Source organism: Giraffa tippelskirchi, chromosome 5 (assembly GCF_054371585.1).
Source record: "Giraffa tippelskirchi isolate mGirTip1 chromosome 5, T2T-mGirTip1v1.2.pri, whole genome shotgun sequence".
In the NCBI taxonomy this organism is placed as follows: domain Eukaryota; kingdom Metazoa; phylum Chordata; class Mammalia; order Artiodactyla; family Giraffidae; genus Giraffa; species Giraffa tippelskirchi.
Genome location: NC_137279.1, coordinates 169,889,764 through 169,908,517, shown reverse-complemented (window position 1 = coordinate 169,908,517; position 18,754 = coordinate 169,889,764). Strand labels below are relative to the sequence as shown.

The 18,754-nt window shown below is 34.9% G+C and overlaps 1 protein-coding gene and 2 long non-coding RNA genes across 5 annotated transcripts in view; 1 reads left to right on the top strand and 2 right to left on the bottom strand.

Moving 5' to 3' along the window:
• Positions 1 to 18,754, bottom strand: part of FAF1 (Fas associated factor 1) — a 483,348-nt gene that overhangs the window by 301,418 nt on the left and 163,176 nt on the right. The window lies entirely within an intron of this gene.
• LOC145504511 (uncharacterized) lies at positions 2,040 to 4,221 on the bottom strand. The gene is made up of 2 exons (XR_014052258.1): positions 3,184 to 4,221; positions 2,040 to 2,757 (listed from the first exon to the last, which is right to left on the bottom strand). It is a non-coding gene; the product is annotated as an uncharacterized LOC145504511 (long non-coding RNA).
• Positions 13,987 to 18,322, top strand: LOC145504512 (uncharacterized). Its single transcript, XR_014052259.1, has 2 exons — positions 13,987 to 14,551; positions 15,321 to 18,322. It is a non-coding gene; the product is annotated as an uncharacterized LOC145504512 (long non-coding RNA).

Genomic DNA, 18,754 nt, shown 5'->3' with positions numbered 1-18,754 from the left:
CCTGTCAGGCTCCTCTGTCCATGGGATTTTCCGGTCAAGATTACTAGAATGGGTTGCCATTTCCTTCTCCGGGAGATCTTCCTGATCCAGGGATTGAATCTGCATCTCCTGTATTGGTGGTGGATTCTTTACCACTGAGCCACCAGCGAAGCCAAATATTGTTGTTAAATATTGTCAAATGCTTTTCCTTCCATCTATTAAAATGATCAATAGATTTTCTCTCATTCATTGTACTAATATGGTGAATTAATAATGGATTATATATAAACTGTTAAACAAGTCTTGTATTCCTGAGTAAAATCCACTTGACCATGAGGTAGCAATATATTATACATATCTATATATTTTGTTACATTTAATGAGTTCAATTTATAAATATTTATAAAGGATTTCTGCCTCTAGACTAAGAAATATCAGTCTATAATCGTTTCCTTTTCCTATAACGTCTTTGTCTGGTTTTAGTATCAGAGTTAATGCTGATTACATAAAATAAATTAGGTAATATTTCATCTTTCTCTATTTGTGAATGATTTCTAACACTTCTTCCTTAAATATTAGACAGACTAAAAGTGAATCCATCTGGGCTTGGGTTTTTTTTTTTGGGTGGAGGAAGGGGGAAAGGGAGCAGGGAAGGTTTTGATTGTTATCACTTTATATACTAGATGTAGAGCAATTAAGATTTTAAATTTTTTTCTGTCAGCTGTGGTAACTTACACCTTTAAAATAATTTTTCTAGCTTTTAAAGTGTTTTATGTAACTTTTAAATTTTCTAGCATGAATCTATTCTTAACGTTGCCTTATAATCCAGGTACCTTTCATTCTCAATACGATTAATTTATGTTTTCTCTCTTGTTCTTATTCACATTAGCAAGAGAATTACCACCTTTATTGATCTTCTCAAAAACAAAAAATCTTTAGGTTGTGTTCATTTTGTTCATTTTCTCTACAATGTTTATCCATTTTCTGCTTTAGTGATTTCTATGCCTGTGTCTATGTATGTTTAAGTTTTTCCTTCCATACTTACTTAGGGTTTGACGGCTCTTTACAAAAAATTTAAGTTTTATTATGATTGGTAAAAAACAAAATATACATATTCACAATCTGTAATTTGGTAAGTTTTAACAAATATATAAAGCAGTAAAACTATCATCACAATCAAGATTATGAATTTATTTAGCAACCCCAAAAAGTTTTCTTATACACCTTATTAACTCTTTCACACTACCCCTCCTTTCCATATCCCCAGGGAACCAATGATTTGATTTTGGTGATTATGAATTGGTTCAAATTATCTAGAATTTTAGATAGAAGGAATTTCAGAATATACTTTTAGAATATGGCTTTCATTCAAAATACATTGTCTGAGATTCTTCCACATTGTTACATGTAATGACAGTCTGTTTCTTTAATTACTAAATAGCATTCCATTGTATGAATATAAAACAATTTGTTTATCCATTCACTGGTTTATGGACATTTGTTGTTTTCCACAGTTTGGGGCTACAAATAAATATTTGAGGTTACAAATAACATACATGACTTTGATAGGACATATGATTTCATTTCTCCTGGGTAAATACCTAAGAGAAGAATGGTCAGTGTATTTTTAATTCTGCAGGAAAGAGTTAAACACTTTTCCAAACTGGTTTTTACTGTGATGTCTTCAAATTCACTAATCTTTTCTTCTTCAATGTCTAATCTTCTGTTACTCCCACGTTGTTTTTCGTCTCAGACATCAAGGTCTTAACCTCTAGACATTCGATTTGGGCTATTTTTACATTTTCAGTCATTTATGATTTGAAATCTTTTCTCTCTCTTTCTGAACTTAAGTAACAGTTATAATAACTGTTTTAATGTCCTTATTTGCTAATTCCAACATCTATGTCAATTCCGGGTTGTTTTCGGTTAACTGATTTTTCTGTATGGGCCAGGCTTTCCTCTTTCTTGTATGCCTGGTAATCTTTATTGGATGCCAGATCCTGTGAATTTTACCTCAATGGATGCTAAGTATTTTCTTATTCCTATAAATATACTTGAGCTTTATTTTGGGAGGCAGTTACTTGAAAATAGTTCTGTGCTTTTGGGTCTTTGCTTTTAAGATGTTGTACCACATGAGCAGTATTTAGGACTAATTTTGACACTACTAAGACAAGAGCCTTCTTAGTACAGTTAACTCTTAAACAACACAGGTTTGAACTATGAGGGTTCAGTTATATGCGGATTATTTTTCAACAGTAAACACTACAGTATTATACAATTTGCCGTTGGTTTAATTAGTGGATGAGTTACTGCAGATAGAGAGGAAAAGGGTATACAGAGGGTTGACGCTAAGTTATACGTGGATTTTAAGTAGTGCAAATGGTTGGTCCCCCTAACCCTTGAGTTGTTCAAGAATCAACTGTACTCTATCCAAAGCCTCATGAACTATGAGGTTTTCTAGTCCAGTTGGTAAAGGTATATTTGGTTCTCGAAAGCAGAAGGGTGGGGTGGAGTGGGGACATTTTTCTTGTTTCTTAGGTGGAAGCTTTGATCACTGCTTTCAGAACTTCCGTCTTATATAAATAAGCATGTGAACCATAAATTTCCCTTCCATACCACTTTGTCAGCATAAAACAAATGTTGATATGCGATGTTTCCATTATAACTAAAAATATTTTCTAATTTCCTTTGTGATTTCTTAGTTGATGCTTAGTTTACTTAGAGATATGTTAATTACCTCCAATATTCTTGCCTGGAGAATCCCATGGACAGAGAAGCCTGGCAGGCAAGAGCCCACAGGGTCCCAGACAGTTGGACATGACTGAAGCGACTTACAACACACACTTGTATGTTAATTACCAAATATATCAGAATTTTCAAGTTTCCTTTTATTTCTATTTTAATTCCACTGAGTCAGAGAACATACTTCACATGACTTTTTAAGTCACTTTGGGTCACTTTCTGTGACTTGTTTCATGGCAGAGCATTTTTTTTTAACCTTAATGAATGTAGAAAGTGCAGGTGGAAAGAATATAAATTTTCCTATGGTTTTGAGAGGGTTTCCCAAGTGCCTCAGTGGTAAAAGAATCCACCTGCAGTGCAGGAGACCTAGGTTTGATCCCTGGGTCAGGAAGATTCCCTGGAGAAGGAAATGGCAACTCACTCCAGTATGCTTGCCTGAAAAACTCCAGGCACAGAGAAAGCCTGGTGAGCTATAGTCCATGTGGTGGCCAAGAGTTGGACATGAATGAGTGACTAAGCATGCATGCATGGTTTTAAGAAGCATTTTATCTATTTCAAGTAAGTCGAACTGGTTGATATGCTATTCATATTTTCTACCTGTTGTTTTGAACATTGCTATGAGAAAGGAGTGGTTTTATGCCCAATTACAACTGTAGTTTTTTTCTTTTCTCACTGCAGTTCTAGTGATTAGTTTTTGGTACACAGACTTTCAGAGTTGTTGTTATATATGCACACATTTAGGATACTTATGTCTTTAGGATTAACTGACATTTTCATCATTATGAAGTGTCTCCATTTAGCCTTCATAATAGTACTTGCACAGAATTTTAGTTCATTTAGTATTAACATAATATGTGATTAATAGAATACATATATTGGTTACTATTTTCTTACTAATATTTCAATCTTACACTTTATATTTAAAGTGGATTTCTTATACATATATAATTGGTTTTCCTTTGTTATCCAGTCTCACAATCTCTACCTTCTCATAAGGATGTGAAGGTAATTTAATTATCTATATGCTTATTATTTGTTTCCTATTTGTCTTGACTTTTCTTTATCATCTTTCACTACCTTCATTTGCAAATATTGAATATTTCAGGTATTTTCATTTCATTTCAACCCTTGACTTAATTACTTTTATGTGTGTTTCATTGTTTTAGGGATTGGTCTAGGGTTTACAATATACATATATAATTTCACACAGTCCATCTTCAAATAACACATGACTTGTCTTACAAAAACATACTTCCATTCCCCTTTCCTGTTCTTTGTGTTCTTTCCATACCTCTACATCTATAAAGTCAATTATCTTTTAAAGAAATTTAAATGAAAGAAAAAATATACCCATATTTTTACCATGTCTCTTCGTTTCTTTGTGTTAATCTAATTTCCTATCTGGTGTCATTTTCTTCAGCTTGAGGAACTTTCTTCAATAGTTGAATAGCTCTTGTAGCTTTTGTATGAAAAATAAAGTCTTAATTTAGTCTTCATTTCTGAAAGATTCTTTTGTTGAATATAGCATTCCAGGTTGACATTTTATTTCTTTGGCACTTAGAAATATCATTAAATTGTCTCCTGGCTTGCACTGCTTCTATTATGAACAATATAGTTTTATTTTGAAGGCTTCCCAGTGGCTCAGTGGTAAAGAATCTGCCTGCCAATGCAGGAGATGCAAAGACAGGGATTCGATCCCTGGGTCAGGAAGATCCCCTGGAGTAGGAAATGGCAACTCAATCCAGTATTCTTGCCTGGAAAAGTCCATGGACGGAGGAGCCTAGCAGGCTCAATGAATGTCTGTATTTAATGGTTTGGATCTAAAGAGTGTAGAAGTTTATTTTGATGGGTCCTTAAATTTCATACATATCAGGTTGATCCATTTGAGACTTCTTTACAACACTATTTTGGTGCATCTAAAGCAGTGATTTCCCGAAGTATAATTCATAATTTGGGGAAATTCCTTGAGACTGTATAAAATTAATGATCACTCGGTTGAAAAGCATTAGCTCAATTCTATCACTAAGTGACTGTTATTGACCCAATTTATAGGCCCTCTCTGAGACTCAAATTCCACATTAATTAAAAAAAAAAGCTAAGAATGTATTTCGTATTAATGTCACCTTTTACCATTTTTTAATGAAAAAAAAAAATTAACACAACATGGCACCAAAAAGTAAAAACTGCCCCTAAAGAAAAATGAGACTTAGTCTCCTAGTAAATACAAGAAAATCAAACCTGTCACCTAGAAAATGACAAATAATATATCATGTGACTTTCTCTCAAGCACAAATCTCAAAAGTGAATTTCTACCTCCTTTGTTCAAATCACACTTTTTTTGTAATGTCAGAAATCTTCCAGTGCCTCCATTCATTTCCTTATTTTAAACACTATAAGCCATCAACACCTACAAACATTTGTTTCAACTATGAAACTGCTCTTTTGAAAAAAATCTGACGAAGATTCTGTAGCAGAAGCAGCATATTACATATTAGATATTCAGGGCTAGAAAGGACCCAGCTCAGAGGCTGTTTAAAATCATCCTGGGATATGACTTACCCACAAACAACTAATAAATTAATGGCAAAACCTACAAGGCAAAGTTCCATTGCTTTTCCCTCTATACATTTTCACCCCAGATATTTAAAGATGCAGTCCTTATATATCTTGCTGCTCAAGCATACAAATTTAAACAAGAAGATCACTACTGTAACACCTATAGTTATCAACAGAATCATAAGTATGTGACAACTTACAAAGTCTGAGACAAGAGGGTTCCAGAAAATGCTACTCAGTTTAACGTTATTTACAGTATATCACTGGGTCCTACAGGATTTGAGATTACACCCAACAATGCACACAAAATACTCTATCAGATTGTTCTAAAGGCCAATGTTTAATTGTATCTGTAATATTAAAAGTCCTTTTTTCCTAAACATTTTTTGTTTGTTTAGTTGCTAAGTCATGTCTGACTCTTTGTGACCCCATAGACTGCAGAACACTAGGCTTCCCTGTACTTCACTATCTCCCAGAGATTGCTCAAACTCATGTCCACTGAGTTGATGATGCCATCCAACGATCTCATCCTCTGTTGCCCCCTTCTCTTCTTGCCCTCAAATTTTTCCCAACATCAGGGTCATTTCCAATCAGTTGGCTCTCTGCATCAGGTAGCCAAAGTACTGGAACTTCAGCTTTAGCCTTAGTTCTTCCAATGAGTATTCAGGGTTGATTTCCTTTAGGACTGGCTGATTTGATCTCCTTCCTGTCCAAGGGACTCGCAAGTCTTCTCCAGTACCACAATTCCAAAGCATTAATTCTTCAGCTTTCAGAATTCTTTATGGTCCAATTCACAACTGTACAGGACTACTGGAAAAACCATAGCTTTGACTATGCAGACCTTGGTTGGCAAAGTGACGTCTCTGCTTTTTAATATACAGTCTGGTTTCCCAAGGAGCAAGCATCTTTTAATTTTGTGGCTGCAGTCACTATCCACAGTGATTTTGGAGCCCAAGAAAATAAAGTCTGTCACTGTTTCCCCATCTATTCGCCATGAAGTAATGGGACCAGATACCATGATCTTTGTTTTTTGAATGTTGAGTTTTAAGCCAGCTTTTTCACCCTTGTCTTTCACCCTCATCAAGAGGTTCTTTAGTTCCTCTTCAGTTCAGTTCAGTCACTCAGTCGTGTCCGACTCTTTGCAACCCCATGGACTGCAGCACGCCAGTCTTCCCTGTCCATTACCAACTCCCTGAGCCTACTCAAACTCATGTCCATCACGTCGGTGATGCCATCCAACCATCTCATCCTCTGTTATCCCCTTCTCCTCCTGCCTTCAATCTTTCTCAGTTATCAGAGTCTTTTCAAATGAGTCAGTTCTTCACATCAGGTGGCCAAAGTATTGGAGTTTCAGCTTCAGCATCAGTCTTTCCAATGAATATTCAGGACTGATTTTCTTTAGGATGGACTCCTTGCAGTCCAAGGGACTCTCAAGAGTTTTCTCCAACACCACAGTTCAAAAGCATCAATTCTTCAGCACTCAGCTTTCTTTATAGTCCAACTCTCACATCCATATATGACTACTGTCTAATCAAAGTTATGGTTTTTCCAGTAGTCATGTATGGATGTATGGATGTGGGAGTTCCTCTTCACTTTCTGCCATTAGAGTGGTATCATCTGCATATCTGAGGCTATTGATATTCCTCCCAGCAATCTTCATTCCAGCTTGTGATTCATCCAGCCCAGCATTTTACATGATGTACTCTGCGTATGAGTTAAATAAGCAGGGTGACATTATATAGCCTTGATGTATTCCTTTCCTAGTTTTGAACCAGTTTGTTGTTCCATGTCTGGTTCTAACTGTTACTCTTACACATAAATGTTCCATTAATTCTAACAGAAGCCTAATAATTATAACTAGAAAGGGAGTATTCAAAATAACTTTACTATGAGCAAAAGTTCCAGTCATTTAGGAAGCATAATGATCAATAATGATTGTCAAATAATTTTCATTAGCAACTGTGTTTTCTGTTTACCTCTTTGCTTCTTGATTCATAGAACCTTTACCCAAATAAAGATACTCTGTGTTCACCATAAATAAAGCAGAATTATTTTAAGTTAAGTGGAGAACAGACTGGGCTAAAAGTCAAAAGACAGTGATTGGCTGTTCTGGGGTCTGCTACTAACTACCATGGCAGGGTAGCCTTCCTAAGCTTTAAGTTTACATACCTGTAAAATAAAGCAGCTAGGTTAAATGCCCTCTAAGGGCTCTTCCAATCCTAAAACCTCATGTTCACATTACAGCCAATATGCATATGGCACTATGTTAAGCACTTTGGGAAATACAAAAACTGAAAGATATCTCAGGATGAGAAGGGCTTCCTAACCACAAACACAAAGAAAAGCTATAAAGGAAAAGTCCATTAGTGTAAAAATAAAAAAAACTTCCATGTCTCCAAAAGCACAATAAAATGAAAATGTAAACGAGGAAAATATTTGCAAAACAGGTAATGAATGAAGAGATAATCTCATTAATATATAAGTTCTTATAAATTTAAAAAAATTTTAATGAAGTTACAGTAGAAACATATAAGCTTACATAGAAAAGAGCCGATAAACCAAGTGTATTAACTAATTAAAAAAAAAAAATTTGAACTGAAAACATAATATTTCCAAACTGACTTTTCTTTTCTTTTTTACTGTAATAAAATATTCATACCAAATGTACCATTTTAAAGTATACAGTTCAGTGACATTAAATACATTCACATTATGCAACTACAACCACTATCCATCTACAGAATGTTTCCTCAATCCACAATGCAACTCTTTATCCATTAAATAACTCCCCATTTCCACCCCTTCCCAGCCCATAATAACCACTATTCTACTTGCTGAAATTTGACCATTCTAAGTACCTCTTGTAAGTGGAGTAACATGTATTTGTCCTTTTCTGCATCTGGCTTATGAAACATTTAGCCTAATGTCTTCAAGATTCAGCCATGTTGTAGTAAATAGCAGAATTCTGTTTCTCTATAAAGCTGAACATTATTCTACTCCATCTACATACCACAATTTGCTTATCCATTCATCAGTCAACAGTCAGTCGGGTTGCTTCCACTTTTTGTTCTGCTTTTCTGTAAAAGCTCCAACTTTTCATTATTTTGGATAATGAAAACTTCTGAGTTCCACTCAGAATTGGAACTGATAGATTATGTGGTAATTCTATGTTTAATTTTTTAGAGAACTGACATAACGATTTCCTCAGCAGTTGTACCATTTTGCATTCCTACCAACAATGCACAATGCTTCCAATTTCTTCATACCCCCAAAAAAGCAGATTTTAAAGCATTAAATTGCCAACATTTGTTACTTTTTGTTTGGTTGGAGTTATTATATATATATATATAACAGTTATTTTAAAGGGCATGAAGTGGTATCTCAGTGTGGTTTTGATGTCCACTTCCTTAATGATTCATGATGTTCAGCATCTTCTCATGTGCCTACCAGTCACCTGTATCTTATTTGCGGAAATACCTATTCAAGTCCCTTTGCTTATTTTAAAAAATTTTCATTGTGATATAATTGACATATAACATTGTATAAGTGTAATGTATACATGTGCTGATTTGATATATTTATATACTGAAATACAATTACAACTATAGGATTAGCTCTATCACATCACATGGTTTTTTTGTAGTAGGAACTATTTTAATTGGGGTTTTTTGTTGTTGTTAAGTCATAGGCGTTCTTTATATTCTGGATACTAATCCCTTATAAGATATATGATTCATAAATATTTCTGCCATACTGTAAGTTGCCTTTTCACTCTATGGACATTTTTTTCATGCATAACTTTTAAATTTTGATTAGGTCTGATTCACTTGCTTTTTCTTTTGTTCCTGTGTTTGGTGTCATAAATAATAAATCGTTCCCAAACCCACTGTCATGAAGCTTTTTCCCCTATGTTTTCTAAGAGTTTTATAGTCTCAGCTCTAATGCTGAAGTCTTAGCGAGAGTTCTGTCTTTTTAATATCACAAATGACTGGCAAGACTATATTGTTGATGGCAATTTAAAACAAGATTTCTCTAAAGAGTAATTTGGTAGAATATATCTAAAACTTTTAAAGTGTATGTCATCTCTCATGCAGAAGTACACCTCTAGGCATCTTTATGAAGAAAAATAATCAATGAGGTTCAACAAAGTTCACTACAGCATACCACAGTGAAAGATCAGGAATGAGGGGAGCTCAAAATAACCAGCAAAAATAAAATGGTATAATAAATCATAGCACAGGTTTTAAAAATTATGTGATTCAATAGTATTTTAAAATATTGAAAATGACCATGATATAATAATATTGCAAGTAAAAAAAAAAGCAGATTTTAAAGCATCAAACATAGTCTATCTCAATTTTGTAAAACATTTATTTATACAAAAGACATAGAATGAAACTGGGAATAAATGCAGCAAAATGTTAACTGTAGTTAAAAGTAGAATTACTGGAAACTTTTACTTTTTTCACACTTTTGTTCAATTCATAAACTTTCTACAATCAACACTGGAGCAGGAATATGGTTGGAAATGAATTATTTCAAAACAGAGCAAGACAATTTCTAACCCAGGATTCAAGAAAGAAAGGGGAGACAAAGAAACTAATATCTATTGAAAGTCTTTCTTCTAAGTGCCAAATTTCAACCACGTATATTGAATAGTAATAAGGAATTTGTTACTTTTTCAAACAAGAAAATCTAGCAGTAGAGCAAAGAATTAAAAAGGAAACAGAAGAGAGGAAACCTATTAACCAAGGGTATTAAAACAGCAAGATAAGAAATAGTAAAAGAAGGCATAAACTGCTTATGTTGAAAGTGGAAAAGGTGATGCACAAAACAGTAAGCTGAAAAAAGACTCTTTAGTTTCTTAAGATGTAGTTCTTCAATTTCATCAGAATAACCTACTATTTGTTTCTAAAAATGTGGGCTCTACATTGTTACACAATTAGAATCTAAATCTATGAGATGTAACCCAGGACTTATACATTTAATCAATCCCCCATCCCCTTTCCAAGGTGATTTTTATGCATATAAAATTAGTAACATTCTTATGGAATTTAATAACTAGTAGAACCTGAAGATGACAGGGATGAAGGAACAGAAGAAACGGTTGAGCTATCACGCATGCTGGTACCAGCTCCATGTTGCTGTAGACTCTTCATAATCCACAGCCTTGCCACAGAACTGCTGCTTTATACTTACTTTACCCTAACAATCACTTTTGCCTAAAGTTGGTTGCTTCCCATCATACTACCTAACCACTTAATTTGTTCTTTAGGGAGTATATTTTATTAACCTCTGAAGCTATTTACCTTAAAACTTAATATGCATTTTAATGTCAAGTCTATCCTTAATGGATTAGAAGAGCACTTGAAGGCATACAATGAAATCAGAACCAGGTATTTAAAAGGTAAGGAAAGCAGTAGGGCTAGAAAGGTAGGATAAGACCAGATAATAAAGGGTATGTGTTTCCATACAAACTGTGAAATTATTTGTTCTACTTCTGTGAAAAATACCATCAGTAGCCTGATAGGGATTGCACTGAATTTATACACTGCTTTGGGTAGTATACTCATTTTCACCATATTGATTCTTCCAATCCACAAACATGGTATATTTCTCCATTTACTTGTGTCATCTCTGATTTCTTTTGACAGTGTAGAGACTTCTTAAAAAATCAGAAATAGAACTGCCATATGACCCAGCAATCCCAGTGATGGGCATACACGCTGAGGAAACCAAAACTGAATGAGATACATGTACCCCAGTGTTCATCGTAGCACTGTTTACAATAGCTATGACACGGAAGCGACCTAGATGTCCATCAGCAGACAAATGAATAAGGAAGTTGTGATACACATACACAATGGAATATTACTCAGCTATTTAAAGAAAAAAAAAAAAACACATTTGAGTCAGTTCTAATGAGGTGGATGAAACTGGAGCCTATTATACAGAGTGAAGTAAGTCAGAATGATAAACACCAATACAGTATATTAGTGCATATGTATGGAATTTAGAAAGATGGTAATGATGATCCCATATACAAGGCAGCAAAAGAGACATAGATGTAAAGAACAGACTATTGGACTATGTGGGAGACGGCGAGGGTGGGATGATATGAGAGAACAGCATTGGAGCATGTATATTACCATATGTAAAACAGATGACCAGTGCAAGTTCAATGCATGAAGCATGGCACTCAAAGCCAGTGCTCTGGGACAAGCCAGAGGGATGGGGTGGAGAGGGAGGTAGGAGAGGGGTTCAGGATGGACGGGGCGGCGGTGGAGGAGCACGGAGCGCGCATGTGCACCTGTGGCTGATTCGTGTTGATGTGTGGCAGGGGTCCCCACAGTGTTGCGAAGTGACTGTCCTCCAATTAAAATAAATAAATTAATTTTTTTTAAAAAAGGGTATACATATGCTAGGCTAATGCACTAGAACTTAACTGCAGTTAATCTCTTAACTCCGGATCTGATTTCTTTCACTAGTTTTACCTTTTCAGAAAGTTATATAAATGAAATTATAAAGATTTCCTTCTGTATCTGGCTCCTTTTACTTAGCACAATATTTGAGATTCAACCATGCTGTAACCGGCATCAGCAGTTTATTCCTTTCTATTGCTAAACAGTATTCCACTGCATTGTTGTACCACAAGCTGTTTACTTATCAGTTGATGGACAATTGAGGTATTTCCTGTTTGGGGTCATTATGACTAAAGCTTCACTGAACATTCACGCAGAAGTCTTTGTGCGGAAATGTTTTCATTTCTCTTGAGTAAATATCTAGAAATATAATCACTAGGTCATATGGGTAAGTATGTTCTAATTTATAAGATTCTATTATATCATACCAAACTCCAAAACGTTTTTTCAAAACTATATCATTTTGCATTCCTACAGCAATATATGAAAATTCTAGTTGCTCTGCCTCCATGTCGCCCTTTGGCATTCAGTCTTTCTAATTTTAACCATTCTAATAGTTGTGTGGTTGTTTCTCGTTATGATTTTAGTTTTCATTTTCCTAATAACTAATAGTACCGAATTTTTTTCACAAGATTATGTCCTACCTCTCCAACAAAAAAAAATGTTTTTAAGATTATTTTTTACCTATGTATTCTTTGATAAAGTGTCTGATAGACTCTTTTGCCCATGTTTTATGGGCTGTTTATCTTCTTCAGATTGAATTTTGAGAGAGCTTCCCTTGTGGCTCAGCTGGTAAAGAATCTGCCTGCAATGCGGGAGACCTGGGTTCGATCTCTGGATTGGGAAGATCCCCTGGAGAAGGGAAAGGCTACCTACTCTGGTATTCTGGCCTGGAGAATTCCATGGACTATACAGTCCATGGGATCGCAAACAGTCGGACACAAGTGAGTGACTTTCACTTTCACTTTAGATATCCTGGATATAAAACCTTTATAAGGCATGTGTTTTGCAAATTTTTTCTTCCAATATTCTTCAACTTGCGTTTTCATTTATTTAAAGAATATCTTTCAAAGATCAGAGTGTGTAACTTTGATAAAGTTTAATATTTCAAATTTTCCTTTAGATTTGTGCTTTTTCTGTCCTAGGGAGCAAGGGGACCTTGGCCTAGCCCAAAGTCACAATGATCTTCTTTCAGAAATTTTACAGTTTTAGCTCTTACATTTAGGTGTGTACACTATTTTGGATTAGTTTTTCTGTGTGGTATAAGGGTAAGGTGGAGGTGATGCTGCTGTGGCTGCCTTTTTTTTTTTTTTTTTGGTATTTCAATGTCCAGATAGTACCAACTCCCTTTGTTGAAAAAGCTATTCTCATTAAAATAAATTAACTTATCAAGTTGTAAAAAACTGACTGACCAAGTATATGTAGGTCTATTTCTTGACTTTATTCTGTGCCAATGACCTATCTGTCTATCTTTGTTGCCAATACCATATTGAAATGGTTACTATTTTAAAATGAGTCTTAAAATTAGGTGGTATAAAACTAAAAATGTTTGATCTTTTTCAAAATTCTTTTGACTATTCTACACCATTTGCATTTCAATATAAATATTAGAAAAAACTTGTCGGTATCTATTTTTTTATAGCTGGAATTTTTATTGGAATTGCACTGATTCTATAGATTAATATGAGAAAAAGGACCCTTTAATAAAATTGAGTCTTCCAATTCATGAATGTAATATATCTCTCCATTTGTTTAGGTTTTTAATTCATCAGGAATGTTTTGTAGTTTTTCCTTAGATGCCTTACATATATTTTGTTATATTTACCCTAAAAGGTGAAAGTGTTAGTCCCTCAGCCATGTCCAACTCTTTTGAGACCCCATGGACTGGCCTACCAGGCTTCTTTGTCCATGCAATTCTTCAGGCGAGAATACTGGAGTGGATAGCCATTTCCTTCTCCAGAGGATCTTCCCGACTCAGGGATCAAGCCCACATCTCCTGCACTGAAGCAGATTCTTTACCATCTAAGCCACCAGGAAAGCCCTAAGTCTTTTTAAAAATATTTTTATAATATAAAATATGTTTTTAAAAAATTTTAGCTTCCAATTGTTCACTGCTAGCATAAAAAAATACAATTGATCTTTTATATATTTATTTTGTATCTTGTTGACCATAGGAATTTCAATTATTAGTTCTAGTATGTACTTTGTAGATTATCTGGGGCTTTCAACATAGATTACTATCAACATAGATCACTATCATTTTTGGATAAAGATATTTCAATCAATATTTTATTTCTTCTTCTTTCTTGCCTTCTAACCTAGGACTTCCAGTAGAATGTTAAACAGAAATGGTAGGAGGGATCTTCCTTGCCTTCTTCTTATTCTTAGGTTGAAAGCATTCGATCTTTTATCGTTAACTATTATACTAAGTATAGGATTTTTATACATGCCCTTTATCAGGCTGAGGAATCTACCATTAATTCCTAATTTTGAAGAGCTTCTTTCAAATGGATATTGAATTTTGTTAAGTGCTTTTTCCATATCTGTTAAGATGACTGTATGGGATTTTTTTTCTTTTAAGTCTGTTGATAAGGTACATGATTTCCTAAAGCAAATCAACCCTAAATATTCACTGTAAGGACTAATGCTGAAGCTAAAGCTCCAATACTTTGGCCACCTGATGTGAAGAGCTGACTCACTGGAAAAGACCCTGATACTGGGAAAGACTGAGAGCAGGAAGAGAAGGGGGGCAACAAAGGATGAGATGGTTGGATAGCATCACCAACTCAATGCACAAGAGTTTAAGCAAACTCTGGGAGACAGTGAAGCACAGGGAAGTCTTGTGTGATGCAGTCCATGGGGTCTCGAAGAGTCAGACACAACTCAGTGACTGAATAACAACAAGGTACATTAAATTTTTTTCAGTCACAGGAGTGACATGATTCTAATTCTATTCGTGATAGATAACTTTTCATAGGTTGAAGTTTATTTTTAATGAATTGGTTATGTCTATATCCCTTACTAAGTTCTATGAAAATAAATGTTATGCCTGTTTTCTTCTCCGTCTTATATCTAGGATCGAATACAGTACCTAGATCACAGTAGAACACACATACTGAGTGAATAAACAATGTGTAAACAAATGCAAGAACAGCAATTGCTATTAAGAAGCAGCTAGAACGGAGAAAGACCAAAAGTGGAGAAAATAATGAGACTATCTCAATGAGGGTTGATATTTCCACAACAGAGTAGTTAAGGGGTAAAGGATCTAATCTGATTAGGAAAACAAAAAACAGACAAACAAAAATTTCAAAGTTTCTACATGCCCAAGATAGCTGGAGAAATTTAGGCTGATATCAGCAGTCTACGTCAATCAGAGTGTGAGTTATTGTCATCACCAAACTAGGAAATGAAAGCCAGGAAATCTAATTCTCCTGGGTTGCCACATATACTTGAATTAACCTAAAATTTTAAGTTTCCTTGATCCTCTCCAAACTAGAATTTATTTTCCAAGCATATAAAGGAATTTCCAAACCAAATGTGTTTGTGTTATCAGCTTGAAAATGAAAGTGAGAGTTGCTCAGTCGTGTCTGACTCTTTGTGACCCCATGGACTATACAGTCCCTGGAATTCTCCAGGCCAGAATACTGGAGTAGGTAGCCTTTCCCTTCTCCAAGGGATCTTCCCAACCCAGGGATCAAACCCTGGTCTCCTGCATTGCAGGCAGATTCTTTACCAGCTGAGGACAAGGGAAGCCCAAGAATACTGGAGTGGGTAGCCTATCCCTTCTCCAGCTGATCTTCCCAACCCAGGAATTGAACCAGGGTCTCTTGCTTTGCAGGTGGATTCTTAACCAACAGAGCTATCATCAGTTTAATATTCTATAATAGCATAAATGCCTAAAAAGGGAGAGAAGGTCAGAAGAGGTATGCAAAACAAAGGATAAGCTCAAAAGTACAACAATCCTAACATACCAAGATATACTAAGATGTTTGTTTTTATTGAAGTATAGTTGATTTACAATGTTGTGTTAGTTTCTGGTGTACAGAAAAGTGACTCAGTTATACATATACAAATATTCCTTTTTATACTCTTCTCCGTTATGGTTTATTGCAGGATACCGAATATAGTTCTCTGTGGTATATAGTAGGATGTTAACTGTTTATTTTATATATAGTTATTCGTATCCTCTAATCCCAAACTCTAAAATTATCTCTCCTCCACCTCCTTTCCCCTCTGGTAACCATATGTTTGTTTTCTATGTCTGCAAGTATGTTTCTGCTTTGTAAATAAGCTCATTTGTGTCATATTTTAGATTCCAAATATAAGCAAACTATCACTTGATAACTGTCTTTGTTTGACTTACTTCACTTAGTATGGTCATCTCTAGGTCCATCCATATTAATGCCAATGGCAACGTTTCATTCTTTTTATGACCAAGTAGTATTTCATTGGGTATACCACATCTTCTTTATCCATCCAAGATACATTACATTTATAAGAGATTGTTGGGCTGATAGAAGAGGTAATAATTAAAAACGCCTTACAGTAAGGGCATATTCCTATTGCTTTTTCTTCTCCAGACTTTAGCCCACTAAGATGGTAAACAAGCTGGCCTTTGGAAAGGCAAGAGGATGGTCTGAGCAAATCAGAAATTCAAGCTGCATATGAATTGGAGCTATAGGAAAGGAAATTCTCATCCAAAAAACAAAACCCACAAACTAAAAGAAAAGGAAAATGGACAGGAGAAGATACCATTAAAGTTTAAGTATCAGATCAGTGCTCATCCCATTATCCAATAAATGCACTCAACAAATATTTAACTAACACCTACTATTGCCACGCACCAAGGCACAATAAAGATAAGAATTATGTCCATCTTCAAGGAACTCACAATCTAACAGAAAGATAACTTGTTAAGAAACCATAAAACAATTGCTGTATGCAAATATATAATGGACGGAAAGAGAGCACAGGGCAAGAACCAACCACCATCTCACTGTGAGACTCTGAAACACCTGAAAAGGAGGTTCCAAAAGATACATCCTAAAATGAACCATGGATCTAAAGCATGAAACTATCTGGAAGTAATGCCTCATAAAGAATGTGCTATTTCCAGTTTTACTGAAATATAATCGCTATATAACATTATACTGGTTCCAAAGTACACAACATAATGATTTGGCATATGAACTGCAAAATGTTTACCACCGTAAGTTTAGTTGGCAATCACCTTCTTAAAATTTTTTCCATGCCATGAGAACTTTTTTAAGATCTACTCTCTTAGCAAATTTAAAATACCTAATACAGTGTTGCTAACTATAGTCACAATGCTATCCATTATATCCCCACAAAGCATGCATTTTAATTTCAACACAATTCTGTGCAATGGATGAATGAACTGAAGATGTTTAGTCTGAAGAAATGGGGAAAAATAGAACTGTCTTTTAATATCTGGAGAACTGTCAGGAGAGAAAATATATCACTTTGTGTATTCCTTCTCTGAAAACAGAATGAGATCAAGTAGAATGAGGTCAAAGTGGTCACTTAGAATAAGAAAAAGTTAATACATTTCGCTGATACCTGTTTTGCATGTGGTTGATGAAGCGTTTTTATTTATAAAATTTTAGTCAGAACTGCTGAACAATGGAATTACTTCCTTAAAACTAATGAGCATCCCATTGCTAAAAGAATTTAGGAACACACTAGATAAACCTAAAACAAAACTGTAGAAAAGATTGCTTACTTAGTGATCAGCTAGACGAGTTTTTACATATCCTTCCAAAACCATTAATCTCCATGAACCAATAAGTCACTTACTCTCTTATGTCAGTTCTCACATCTATAATGTGCGGATCCAGGTTCTGGCTATCTCAAGGTAACATGAAAATAAGTAAGTCAATGAGTATAAAAGGGCAGGGGCAGAAGTGAGGCAGGATCAGGAGAGGGAACTATAGCAGAAGTGAGGCAGGATCAGGAGAGGGAACTATAGCATGAATCTGTCACTGGTAGAAAAGGAGAGGTTCTGTACTGGTAGAAAAGGAGAGAACTTTTCAGCTATCTGAAGACCACAACCCCATCTTTATGCTCAAGATATTCCTCCAGACACACCACTATTATTCCTGCTTCTGTGCTTTTCCTTGCCTAGAATAAACTCCTATGTCCACATGACATATTTTAACTCATATTTCATAGCCTGGTTCCTCTCTGTAATCTTTCCTAATCACCCTCATAACTCTATTTATACCCTTCCCATATTTCCAAGTCACCAAATAAAACTGAATTGTTTCTTTTTCAACAATCTCACAGTACTCTGTACGTATTTCCATAACTGACACTGTTTTACTGGAAAGATCATGAATTCTAGATTTAAGACTAAATCTGTGGTTCAGGAATTATCTGAGCCTCAGTTTATTCCTCTTCAAAACAGTTATAATAACATCTGTCTTACAGTATTGTTGTAAGGGTTGTATAACAATTAAGTATAGTCAATATAGTAGCTTGTATGGTAGGTAATGTATGTTTGTGTGTGTGCATGTGTGTAAATGAATGAATGAATAGATAAATGTCCTTTTATCTATGTCTTCTTCCTCTCTCTATCCAAACAGATGATGGAGTTTTCTGGGATAAGGAATTCCTTATTTATACATAGTACAAGATCTTAGCGTAATATTAAGCATAAAGTAATCACAAGCATCTATAATAAAATGACCCATTCTAACTGCACAAAAGTCTTTTGCAATTTACTTCCTAATTTTCAGCAGTAATTGCTAAACATGAGGCCCTGGGAAAGTACAACGTTATTTACTATTGCTATTACCTCATTTTATTGCACTTTGCAGGTATTTCCTTTCTTACAAATTGAAGGTCTGTGGCAACAAGGAAATCTACTGGTGCCACTTTTCCATCAACATTTGCTCATTTCATTCCTATGTCATATTTTGATAAGATTCACGAAACTTCAGACTTCTTCATTACTCTTTTATTTGTTATGGTGATCTGTGATCAAATGATCTCTGATGTTACTAAAGAAATTGTTTGGAGGAACTATGAAC